General features: G+C 46.5%; 1 protein-coding gene and 1 long non-coding RNA gene across 3 annotated transcripts in view; one reads left to right on the top strand and one right to left on the bottom strand.

The window, feature by feature from the left end:
• LOC138487730 (uncharacterized) overlaps positions 1 to 13,101 on the top strand; it is a 187,402-nt gene that overhangs the window by 38,778 nt on the left and 135,523 nt on the right. The gene's annotated exons all lie outside the window — the stretch shown is intronic.
• Positions 1 to 13,101, bottom strand: part of LOC138487729 (interleukin-18-like) — a 142,992-nt gene that overhangs the window by 87,629 nt on the left and 42,262 nt on the right. Inside the window, exon 1 of one of the 2 annotated variants that reach the window (XM_069614276.1) lies at positions 4,457 to 5,492. The exons of the other annotated variant lie outside the window; for it this stretch is intronic. The gene's annotated coding sequence lies outside the window, so the exon portion shown is untranslated. Of the gene's footprint in view, positions 1 to 4,456; positions 5,493 to 13,101 lie in introns of those variants that run through there. 2 annotated transcript variants of the gene reach the window in all.

The raw sequence follows: 13,101 nt of genomic DNA, 5'->3' as shown, positions 1-13,101 counted from the left end.
AAAAAACTGATGTGGCCAGAGGAATTGTTTCGGCAAAATGTGCTCTTGGAAAACAGGATTCTTAGTCATGAATTTCAGCACTGCGCCCCATCCCAAACCTGGTGGGAGAAGGCGGAGACATGCCAGACGATGGAGGCCACCATTTGTAATGGCAGTATTGTCCAATTGCAACACTCAGCGCTCTTCCTCATTTGGCTACTAAAACAGTTACCAAAACATCAGCACCCTAACCATATATTTTCAATTGAAAGTCCACCATTTTGCTCTGGTAGGAGGTCGCAGTTGTGGTAGGAGGTTGGGGGGGGTGCCTTTTGTAGCTTTCTAAGTAGGCTGTTGTGGTTCTTCAACTGATAAAAAAAACTTCTGTTTTTAATTGCCCAGCTTATCTGTAGATGCTGTTGCAACACAAGCAGTTTTCATGACAGTAAATATTCAATCCTGCAAACAGCCTTCCTAGCGAGTGGAAGCCCTCTACAATATTTGTTATGCTATGCATATTTGTAAGTATTTGGCGTATGGACATGGTTGTGAGTCTTGGTGGAAGAGTAAAAGAGGGTTGCAGTAGCCCGTGAGTCATGCATGGTTGTGAGTCTAGGTACAAGGGTACCAGAGATTTTCAATTGACCACAAGTCGTGTATGGTTGTGCGTTTGGTGCAAGAGTAAAAGAGGGTTGTAGTAGCCCATGACTTATGCATGGCTGGGAGTCTTGGTGCAAGGCTACCAGAGGTTGCAGTAGACCCAGAGTCCTGCATGGTTGTGAGTCTTGGTGCAAGAGCCAGAGGGCTACAGTAGCCCAAGAGTCATGCATGACTGGGTCTTGGTGACACAGTAAAATATGTTTGCAGTAGCCCACGAGTTGTGCATGGTTGTGAGTCTTGGTGCAAGTGTGCCAGAGGTTTGCAATAGACCAGGAGTCGTGCATAGTTGTGAGTCTTGGTGCAAGGGTGCCAGAGGTTTGCAATAGACCACGAGTCATGCACAGTTGCGCATCTTGGTGGAAGAGTAAAAGAGGTTTGCAGTAGCCTATGAGTCATGCATGGTTGCGAGTCTTGGTGGAAGAGTAAAAGAGGGTAGCAGTTGTGCATGAGTGTGAGTCTTGGTGCAATGGTACCAGAGCTTTGCAGTAAACAATGAGTCCTGCATGGCTGGGAGTCGTCGAAGAGTAAAAGAGGGTTGCAGTAGCCCATGAGTTGTGCATGGCTGCGAGACCTGGTGGAAGAGTAAAGATGGGTTGCAGTAGCCCACGAGTTGTGCCTGGCTGTGAGGCTTGTTGGAAGAGTAAAAGAGGTTTGCAGTAGCCCACGAGTCTTGCATGGGTGTGAGTCTTGGTGCAAGGGTACCAGAGGGTTGCATTAGCCCAGGAGTCATGCATGTTTGGTTTCTTTTTTTAAATATATTGTATTGATTTTAACACAAACAACCCCACAACATCATGCACAGATCCATAACCAACGCATTTGCATGTCCCAGTCCCTCCCCCTCCATTCCCATCTCCATCCTCCCAACCCCTTTCAATCCCAGCCCCTGCCTGCATTCTGCTTATACTGCAACGCATTCCCTTATTGAACATTAGGAGCCCACAGCACCCTTGTCCCGATCATTGTGCCCCTGCTTCTTCCGTGTTAGTCTCTGTGAACCGAGATCCCAGCAGTACTTCCCAGTCCATGAGTCCCACCGTGGCTTCCCCATGTCCTCTCTCCACCGCCCCCTCCATGCCGCTATTTCCGCTACTCCCCACCTGTACAGGTCTCTCCACCAGCCTACCCGGCCACTACCCGGGCCTTTGCAGAATTACCATGGGATGGAAATCGACCATTTGGACATGCCCAGAACATGTGAAGCATCACTGCCTCCATCGCATGGCAGTTGGGGCAGCCTTGTGCCACTGCCCCCGGAAAACTTGAGATCCTTTGGAGTGTCATGTATGCTCTGTGCATCACTAATAGTTAGATAAGCTATAATCTTGCATTTCGTGACACCTTCTTATGCTAGTCGAATATCCTCCCCCATTGTGCCTCAGTGAAATCTACGCCAAGATCTTCCTCCCATTTGCCCCTTGTCACCAGAGGGGGGCAGTCCCTCTAGTCAGTAGGCAATCGTACAACCTCGATAGAGCACATCCACTATCAAGTGCTTCCCTAGGAGTATGCAGGCCACCTACGTATAATGATCTCTCTCTTCACGCTACCATGTAATATGTATTGACTGGTATGCATGCCTGTCTGTCTGTCTGGCCAGCTCTAAGAAGCGTATAAAAGCAGTATCCTGTAATAAGTCCCCTATAGTGGCCACCCCGCAAACCTCAGTATGTGCGTATTCCCATTCTCGCCTGAGCCAAAGATGTCATTATCGAAACCAAGGGAGTTTGTCCCGAAATTGGGTCCTTTAGCCCTATCACCGCCAAAGCCCTGTCCCATACTTTCACCCCTAAGGCCCCAAGGTAAGACCCCCCAGCCACTGTGTGACCCCCCCCAAACCACAATAGCTATTTTTAAGTAATACCTCCACCCCGTGGATTGCAACATCTGCATGACCGGGATGGGTTCTTCCGCTAGCCAAGCCACCATAAATTGCAGCTGTCCTGCTATGTAATACAATTCAAAATGAGGCACTCTGATTTCCCCCCCCCCCCCTCTACATACAGCCTACACAACAATGCCAGCGCTATTCTATTCCTCCCATTTTGCCACAGAAACCCTCTGCAGATTCCCTACAGGGCCCTGAAAAAGGATCCAGGTATATAAAAAAAAAAAAGAACATTCACGAAAAAGTGTAGTAGTCTGTGCAATACCACCATCTTCAGCAAAGCTTCTCTCCCCATCATTGAAGGAGGTAGTCTAGCCCAGAACTTCATTGAGCTCTTGATGCCCTCTAGGGCTTGTAGCATATTATGTCTGTGTTCAACCGCTGGGTCATGGTACACGTTAACCCCCAAATATCTGAACGTGCGCTCCTTCCACTGTAGGGCAAGCACGGGCAGCACTGTACCATCCACCCGCGTAGTCCCACTAATAGGAACAATGTCGATTTATCTGTGCTGATGGTAATCCCCCCCGACAGCTTTGCAAAAAGCGCCAAGGCCTCCAGTAGCAACTCTAGGTTATCCTCCGGGTTCTGAATATACAGTAGCGGGTCATCCAGGTACAAGGATATTAAGTGTTTGACCCAATCTATTTCAATACCCGCATCCCTATATTCCATCCTGAGGTACTGAGCAATTGGTTCCATAGCGAGGACATACAGCAACGGTGACAACGGACATCCTTGCCTCATACCCTTTTCTAGTTCCCATGCATCAGATATGTATCTACCCGTTTTAACCCTGTGCCATCGGCCTAGTGTACCCCAATTGCACCCACTTAATGTAAGTCTGCCCCAAGCCAAAGCTGCGCAGTGTGCCATACAGCCAATCCCATCTCACTGAGTCAAATGCTTTCACTGCATCTAGCGTAGCTATGGCACATAGCGGTGTCTGCTTCTTCAGCCCAATGGTGATGTGGCTGTAGGGGCTACAGGATGGAGGGCAGGATGACTTTCTTTTTTTGCATGCACCGGGATCTTGTTAAGGTATCTTTGGTATGCCCCCCTCATTCAGGGGTTGTTTCCCTCCCCGATGACCATTGTTAGTTTGGTAGGTGCAGGTTCATAGAGTCCCAAGCCTCATTTTCCTGCCTCTTTGAGGAGTGCCTGTCCTGGGGGATCAGTCAGCACACCTGGAATCCGACCCCCGTTTAGACTACCCACAGGCCAGTGGTTGGTGGTTTATCTCGGGTGGGCGGGGGGGTGGCTTTCTGGAAAGCTATTTCTGATCATCTGGCTTTGAGAATACAGTGCGGTTGTTGCCCTTTTACATTGCACTGGGCCCTCGTCTTGCTCAGCGTTGTTCCTTGGGGCTCCTCGCGTTGCTTGGTGTTGCCTTCTTCACTGGAGTTTTGTTTGGGACTTCTATGATAATCTAGAGGATTTTCCAGTACAATAACCCCCTAGCTATTAAGGGGAGGAGCTAAAAGAAGAAAAAAAAACAAGGGTTCTGTCGGAAGGCCGAGCACCGTTCCAGTGTAAGTACTGTGACGAGGGAGAGTAGGGCTAGGAGGTATGAAGATTACCAGTAAGTATTTAGAGCATTAATGTGAAAGGCATAAAAGGAGGGCAGGAGAGACAAGGCAGGAAGTTCAAAAGCGGGGGCTACTCTCCCCTCTAGTTTTAGATTACATTGTTTGGAGTTAACATTGTAACACGTTAATGAAGAGAAACTTCACAATTGGTTGTGGACTGAAACTGCTGACAGGTGAAATTGAAAAGAGTATGCCATTGCACACTGGACAGGACCGAATGAAGGTCATTCTTGTGGCATGGAGCAAATTGACAACTATGAGCATTGAGTGATGTACAGTTACTAAATAAGCACGCACAGACATGTAATACAAAAACGAGTAAAACGCTGCCCAGCCTTACCTCTGAATGTTTGCGTCTTTATTTTCACTGGCAGAGTTCCTTGGTGCTTCTCCTACTGACTGAAGGAGGAAGTCGTTCTGCGTAGGTAGGGCAAAGGGCAACTCACTCCACCGGCCAAGCCCTCCAATCTCAGATTCTCGTCAACAGGTAAAGCTTCGAGCCACGGACTGGGCATTGCAGGGGAAAAGGGTGGGCGGAGGAGGAAATGAAGGCCAGGAAAAATCACTCCACCTCCAGACAAGGACACTCCTGCAGGACCAGTGCTGCTTTCATCTCTTTATATAAAGGCATAGCAGCGTCTTTTCATGCCAACGCGCCTGTTCCATTCGGGAGGTGGTCCTCCAGCCATGTTTTTTTTTCTTCATTCTGGGTCTTTAAATCTTGCATGGTCCCCATTATAAATTGTGCGCTACAATAGGCGGAATGCAAAGAAACAAACACATTCCACACTTCCGGCAAACGCCTTTGACTCTGTGTACTTTAACCACCATCTTATCCTATTGCCCGTGAATCCTTCTTTCAACTGTGCAAGCCCTCCTCCACCATTCACACACAAGACTCTGACCAATGTGTGTGTCGGAAGAAGGCAGCCGCAGAAAGCTTCTTTTGTCCCAATAGCCGTCTCACTACATTTCTTTTCACTGCACACTTATGTTGTTGCACATTTTAGGATATGTCCACGTTACTTTCCCACCCAACAACTGGAGCTTGGAAAGGGTTCCAGGCCCCCTCACCTCCCCCTAAGTGACATGGCCTCCCAAGGTCTTGTACCCCTGAAGGCTATTCTAAACGTGTGGCTGCGCTGTACGATGTGGTGACCGGTACACATGACCAGCATGGCACGTGATGCATCAGAGGGTAGGGACATGAATATATAGGGGCAAACGACATGACACTCGTCAGTTTGCCAACCACTACATTCTGAGTGCCTGTCATTACCGGCGTGAGGTCGGCGTCCAGCGCAGCCTCCCAATGATTGAGGACGAAGGGCTAGAAGGAGCACTGCCGAGCCGCTGCTGTAACGTTAGAAAATGCTTATCGTCAGAAAATACTTTGCCTGCTACTGCGCATGCGTGAAATGCAATCGGTTAGCAAAATCTGACGGTACATGTAAACATCGATTTTGCTACCCGTCAGAAAATGCTTCCTATAGTATTTTTTGACAGTGTGCTTTTCACAGCCAACCCTATGTTGTGCGGGGCAGTGCTGCATTAACCCTATGTTAGCAATTTTGACCCAATTTTTGTACTAACCCCATGCTATCAAGTTTAACCCTATGTTGAGCAGGGCAGTGCAGCATTGACCAGTTAGAAAATTCTTCTGATGCCATTTTTTGACAGTGTGCTTTTCGTAGCCAACCCTATGTTGTGCGGGGAAGTACTGCATTAACCCTATGTTAGCAAGGTTGAACCAATTTTTGTACTAACCCCATGCTATGAATTTTAACCCTATGTTGTACAGGGCAGTGCAGCATTAACCCTATGTTGGCAATTTTTACCCTCTGTTGCGTCATTTATGTAGAGATAGCAAAATCTGGTGGCAGGGTAAGCAAACTCTGACGGCAAGTAAAAAGTAATTTCCTGCTGCCCTGCAAAGCTGCCCATCAGGAATTGTGCCAATTTAACCCTATGGCAGCTTGGCGCGGTCCTTCCTGGGCAACTGGAGCTGTGCCTCAGCATTTTTAACCCTATGTTGCCTCATTTAGGTAGCGTTAGCAAAATTGGACGGCGAATCCTCTGTGGATTAGCGGGTATTGAGTCATTTCCTTTCCCCATCTGTATAACCTGCGGGCTTGTCCTGGCCCATTTTTAATTCCATGAGCCTCCCCCCCCACCTGTGGTGTTATCTATTGTGGTGGGTGCCCTCCCCGGGCTTTCATTTCATCTTAAAGTTTAGCCTCCCTGGTGCTTTTATTCTGGGCCTCTCGGACCCCTCGTCGCCCTTGCATTTCACCTTAGTCCATTCCCATGTTTTCTTTGTTCCAGGCTCCCTTCCTCCTCCATAGCTGGGTTCTGGTTCTTCCGCCTCAATTCCCAGGATGGTGGCTCCTTCTTTGCATGTTGTAATGCAGTGTCGTTTTCCCTCCAATTCAAACAGCAGACCAAAAGGGAAAGTCCAGCAGTATCTAATGTCCTTCTCGGTGAGGATCCGTGTTATGAGGCCCATTCTTCTCCTTTTTTGTAGTGTCGCGTAGAGGTTTGTGGAACAATTTGCCCATCAACTTAAGAAAAGAAGCGAACTACTTAAGTTTTCTTAAGCAGTTGAAGACTCCTATCTTTAGCTATAACTGGCTTCTTAAAAACCACCTAGTCATTCCATCTGTGCCTGTCCCGTGATTTAGGTTTGTATTATGTGTCCATGTATCTGCACCCTGAGACTTGTGAGTTACCGGCGCAATAGAAATGAATAGAAATAGAAAAATAGGTCTTGGAAGAGTTGAAGTTTGGTTCCAGTATATTTGATTTGTTTCGCCCTGCTCGCTGCCCGAAATATCTGTTCCTTCTGGCCATATTCATGGAGGGCTGCCAAAGTGTCCCTGGCTCCTGGTTCATTTCTTTGTGGGCCAACCCTATGGACCCTGTCCAATTCGAGTTTGGATTCCCCATGCAGGTCTATTAGATCAGCAAAGATTTGCCGGACCGCGTCCATGAGATCCTTGTCATGGACATCTTTGGGGAGGCCTTTAATCCGAACGTTTGATCTCCTGGATCTGTTTGAGGTCCTCGGCCTCTAATTCCAGATTGTATGTGGAGGCAGCCAGTTTTTCAACCAGGTCTTCTGTCTTTCTCCCGTCTCTGGCATGTCCTGTAGTGCCATCTGTTAAGATACACAACTAAAAAAGGGAGGAGCGGTCAACACTCTCCCCCGAACCACAGAAGCCAAATGAAGTCGACCCTCCCACCGTGGTTGGCACAGGTGCCTGGTATAGTGAACAGGACACCACGTGGCAGCCAGTGGGGGGGGGGGGGGGGGTGGAAGAGGTTGTGGACAGGGTGGGGGATTATAGGGAAACCGGAAAGAGGTTGAAGGGAATCCTAGTGTGGATAGGTTAAGGGAAGCAACAGGAAAAGACCCTACACTACTAAACCTGCCTAGTTCCTGAACATAACTTATTGGTAACTCCCTTGAGAACACCACATCACATCTTAATACATGTACCACAATGCACATTGACATGGAACATTACATAAAGCAAGCAGGATGACACATGGAGAAACTTACTCTCCTCATGAAGGACATAACACATGGCCCAAATTGGGCTAGCAAATAGCAACAGTGATCACATTAACATAAGCAACATGTACACATGAGTATTGACTTCTTTTCAGTGCAAAAATTCCTCTTATCAGCAGAGTAACCCTATATGCCTGCTGAAGAAGGACTGGTGTCTGAATGTCCTCGAGAAGGCCTTGTATACCAGGGCATAGACCCTAACAATGTTCGTAATTCAGACCCTAACAATGTTCGTAATTCAAACTCATTACCGGATCTGCAGAGGACATTGCCACCCCAGCCCTTCAATAACCAAATGTCTGTGGTGCCCAGAAAACTCATTCAAACGTGAGAAAACATACTCATGAGGCACTTATCTGAAGTCCGGGAGGCTCGGAAGCCGTCCCGACGCTGGATGACTCAGCACTTCACAGCGGCAGCCTTGCATGCAACTCAAACCGCCTGGTCACCGCCCGCCACCGTCTCCGTGAAAGTTCACTCCGACATGGAGCTCCGCGCACACCCACAAGAAGCCACATCTGCCATGCGCCGTGTGGCCTTAATAAACCGTTCCTAATCCAACTCAGCTGGCCACACGTGCGCACGGTGGGGAACTACACATTTCCGCAAGTGCTCATGGGAATTGTAGTCTTTACCCTATTTGTTCAGTTTCTGGCGTCTCTTCCGTCCCGAACAGCCCCTAATCCTGACATTACCTCCTCTCTCAGGGCCCTTTCCAAGCCGTGGTTTACCTGGATAACGCCGTTGAAATTGTTGAATTAACCTTGGGGCATGTATCGCCTCCACTGGTTCCCAAGAACAATCCTCAGGCCCATAGCCCTTCCACTGAATCAGGTACCATAGTCTTTTACTTCTTTTCTTGACATCCAATATCTTGTTCACTTCATAGTCCGTCTGCCCATCCTTTATAATCTCCGGAGGTCTTTTGGTGGTCATTCCCAGAGCTGCGGGTTTAAGTAAAGACACATGGAACACCGGGTGGATGAGTAATGATTTAGGCAAACACAATTTCATAGCAGTGGTAGATACACATTTAATAATTTCGTATGGCCCAATGAAACGAGGTAAACATTTTCTTGATCCAATCAAAGCTAAATTTCGTGTTGATAACCACACTTTATTCCCCACTTTAAATTTGGGACCTTCTTGTCTGGGTTTGACTGTCTGAAACTTGTATTGTCTTTTTGCTTGTTCCAAATTTTCCAATGCCTTCTGCCTGATTTCAGAAGCAACGGTTTATGCTCATGTAATACTGGCATACGGGTTACTTCAGGCAAGTGTTCTGGTATCATATTTTGTACTGGACCATATAAGCATTCATTGGGTGCCATTCCCAAAGATGTATGGTACGTATTATTATAAGTGAACTCTGCCAACCATAAGGCCTGTACCCAGGATTCTCTGCCATCTCCCAAGTACCCTCTTAGATATTGCGCCAATGTCTGATTCACTTGTTCTGTCTGACCATCTGTTTGGGGGTGATGGCTCATGGAAAGCGCACACTTAATTCCCAGCATCTGACAGATGGCACGCCAAAATCTGGAGGTAAATTGCGATCCTCTATCTAAAACAATGCTCTTTGGTAATCCATGCAATCGTACCACATGCTGCAGAAATAACTGCCAATTTCCCAGCTCCCGTTATACTCATACAAGGAACAAAATGAGCTTGTTTGGAAAAGAAGTCTACCACTACCCAAAGGTGTCAAATTCATTATCAGGGGGTACGCTGTAATGAAATCCATAGAAATGATGGTCCAGGATTGTGCAGGAGTTGGTAACGGTTGTAACAACCCCCCTTTTCTTTACATGTTCCGCCTTATTGCGTGCACAATTCTCACACAACCCCAAATACCTTTCCATGTCTTGTCTTAAGGTCGGCCACCAGAAGTATTTTTCTAATATCGCTTGCATTTTTCTCGACCCAGCGTGTCGTGCTAATGGAGACTTGTGGCACCAATCTAATGCTTTATTCTGTAAGTCCTTAGTAGGTAAATACAGCCTACCCTTATGATAGGGTAACCCATCACGAACGATTCGTGTCACATGACTCTCTTCCCACTCCTGCATCTTCTTGAAGGGTAACGCCTTCTTGACTTCCTCAATGACCCGTTTTGTGATCACACCAATTATTCTTTCAGGTGAAATGATGGTCTTAGTTTCACTTACTTTATCTAGACAACAGAATTTGGAGAATATTGTATCTGATTTTCCATTCTTACTGCCTGGTCTGAAGGTAACTACAAAATCAAACTCATTGAAGTACTGAGACCATCGTAACTGTCTAGGACTAAGGGAATGGGCAGTTTTAAAATACTGTAGATTCTTGTGATCTGTAACTACCACCACTTGATGCTTAGCTCCCAGTAAATAATGTCTCCATTCTAGAAATGCTAATCGGCTAGCTAACAACTCTTTATCAGTGATGGAGTAATTTTGTTCGCATTCTGACAACTTCTTAGAAAAAAATGCCACAGGATGCAATATCCCCTTCTCATCCTTCTGAGATAGAATTGCTCCTACAGCCACATTACTAGCATCCGTTTCCACCTGAAATGTTATATCTGTATTGGGATGTCTTAACACAGGAGCCGTAGTAAAGGCTGTTTTTAAGTGCTGAAAAGCTCCCTCTGCCTCCTCAGTCCATTTAAACTGCACTGCTTTTTTCAATAATTGTGTAATAGGAGTGACAATCTTAGAGAAATTGCTAATAAAGCGCCGATAAAAATTGGCAAACCCTAAAAAGGATTGTATATCTTTTATGCACTGTGGAGAAGGCCAATCAGCAACCGCCTGAATCTTTTTAGGATCCATTACGATTCCAGTGTTGGTCAGTATAAACCCCAGAAACTCCACTTGTCGCACATGAAAAGCACATTTCTCAATTTTCACACACAATTGGGTATTCCTGTAACCTCTTCAAAACTGCCCTTACATGATTTACATGTTGCTATGGAGATTTTGAATAAATCAAGATGTCATCAATGTATACAATGACAAAAATATCAATAAACTCATGCAATACCTCTTGCATGAAAAACTGAAAAGCTGCGGGAGCATTACACAACCCAAACGGTATCACAAGGTATTCAAATAGTCCAAAATTAGTTCTGAATGCCGTCTTCCACTCATCACCCTCCTTTACTCCTTTTAGGTGGTAAGCTCCCCTCAAATCCAACTTGGTATACATTTTTGCATTTTTTACCTGATCTAGCAACACAGAAATTAAAGGCAAAGGAAATCTGTTCTTAATGGTTACTTTGTTTAACGCCCAATAATCAATGCACGTGCGTAAAGTACCTTCCGTTTGGGAACAAAAAAAGAACGAGAAAGGCACAGGGGAAGTAGAATGTCTAATGAATCCGTTGGCCAACATCTCATCTAGATACTCTCGTAGATGTTAATTTTCCTTTTCTGTGAGGGCATAAATCCTACTGCAGGGTAATTTTGCTCCTTCCTCCAACTCGATAACACACTCATATGTCCTATGAGGAGGTAATTGTTCTGCTATTCTTTTATCGAACACCTTCTCAAACTCCCTGTACGGTGCAGGAACACCTCCCCCTACCGTTCACACTACCCGAGTTCCCATGTCCTTCTCAATTAACAATGCGGCAGGACCCGCTTCCGATAATATGTGTTCCTGACATCTTGATCCATCAAACTCCACTGTCTGTTGTTCCCAATCAATTCGGGGATTGTGTAATCTCAACCATGGTATTCCCAAAAATCAATCCAAACTGGGGTGCAGCTATGAAGTCAAAAGTAATTTTCTCCTGATGACCCCCCCCCCCCCCACACAGACCATTTCCAAGGCCTCTGTCTGTTTCCGTATGGGCCCCGATATTAGCGGAGAGCCATCTACTGACTGGACTCCTCCGGCTTGTTTCTTGTCCACCAATGGTAACCCTAACTGCTTGGCCAATGAAATGTCTATAAAATTACCTGTAGCCCCCGAATCCACCATAGCCATGACTTCCTGTTTAGTTAGGGCAAAACATAGCGTCACCAAAATATACAAGTGGGAAGTTATACCCCCTACCGTATTGGCAATCCATTTGAGGAATCTTACATCAAAAGGGCCTGACACCTGTGTTCCCCCTATAGCCGGCCCGCCTCTTTTGGATTTTTCTCACCATTCTTCTGAGGAGTATTGGAGCATGTACGTATAAAATGCCCGGCCTGTCCACAATACAAACATAACTTGTTGGCCTTGCGCAATTCTCCCTCTCCTGCTGACAAAGGACCTCTTACACTCCCAATCTGCATGGGTTCTACCTCACTTGTCCTTCCCCCTCTACTCCTGTCCAATCGCACAAAAGGTGCTGCTTCTGGTCTTTTTTAAAATCACCTTTTCGCTCATTCATACGATGATCTAATCTTAATGCTAAATCTATCATGGCCGTACATGTTCTGGGTTGCGGTCCACTTGAGCAATTGCGTCTTTAAGTTCCTCCCGCAATCCATGATAGAATAACACTGTCTGTTTAGCCACCGGCCATTCAGTCTCCATTATTAATCTGTTAAATTGGGTTACATAGGTTACCAAATCCCTCGTTTTAGACCCAGCAATTCCTTATCCTGGGCTAGAGACACTTCTCGCCGATCAAATAGCCTCCCAAACTCTGCTAAAAAACCATCCCAGTTATATAACAGAGGATCATCTTTCTGCACCAATGGCATTGCCCTTGTCGCTGCATCTCCTGTCAAGTATGAAATTACAAAGGCTGTCCTAGCTTGAATTGTCTCAAACGCAGCAGGTTTACACAAAACGTGTAACCTGCATTGTGTAATGAACATGTATTTTCGAGGATCCCCTGAAAACCTTTCTGGCGCAGCCAGTGGTACATTGCTAGGAGGTTGAACTATGACTGTAGGATTCTGACTAGAAGAGGCACCCATAGTGCTAGTGCCAGCCCCTTCTAACGGCGTCCTCTGTGCTACCAAACTTTGTACTTGTTGTTTTAGATTATCAGATTCTTGTCTAGCCTGAACTAATTCCATCTGAATATCCTGCAATGCCTTTAGCACATCGGCCAAAGGCGGAGGAGTCGCTTCCATTTGGCTTGCATGGTTGTATGTATCCCAATTTGGGAGTGGCTCATTATGTCAAGATACACAACTTAAAAAAAAAAAAAAAAGCAGTCAACACTCTCCCCCGAACCACAGAAGCCGAATGAAGTCGACCCTCCCACCGTGGTTGGCACAGGTGCCTGGTATAGTGAACAGGACACCACGTGGCAGCCGGGGGGGGGGGGGAAGAGGGTTAGGAAGAGGTTGTGGACAGGGTGGGGGATTATAGGGAAACCAGAAAGAGGTTGTAAGGGAATCCTAGTGTGGATAGGCCGAGGGAAGCAACAGGAAAACACCCTACACTACTAAACCTGCCTAGTTCCTGAACATAACTTATTG

Source organism: Ambystoma mexicanum, chromosome 9, assembly GCF_040938575.1.
Source record: "Ambystoma mexicanum isolate Mex_15411 chromosome 9, UKY_AmexF1_1, whole genome shotgun sequence".
NCBI lineage: Eukaryota > Metazoa > Chordata > Amphibia > Caudata > Ambystomatidae > Ambystoma > Ambystoma mexicanum.
This window is presented reverse-complemented; position numbering and strand designations above follow the sequence as displayed.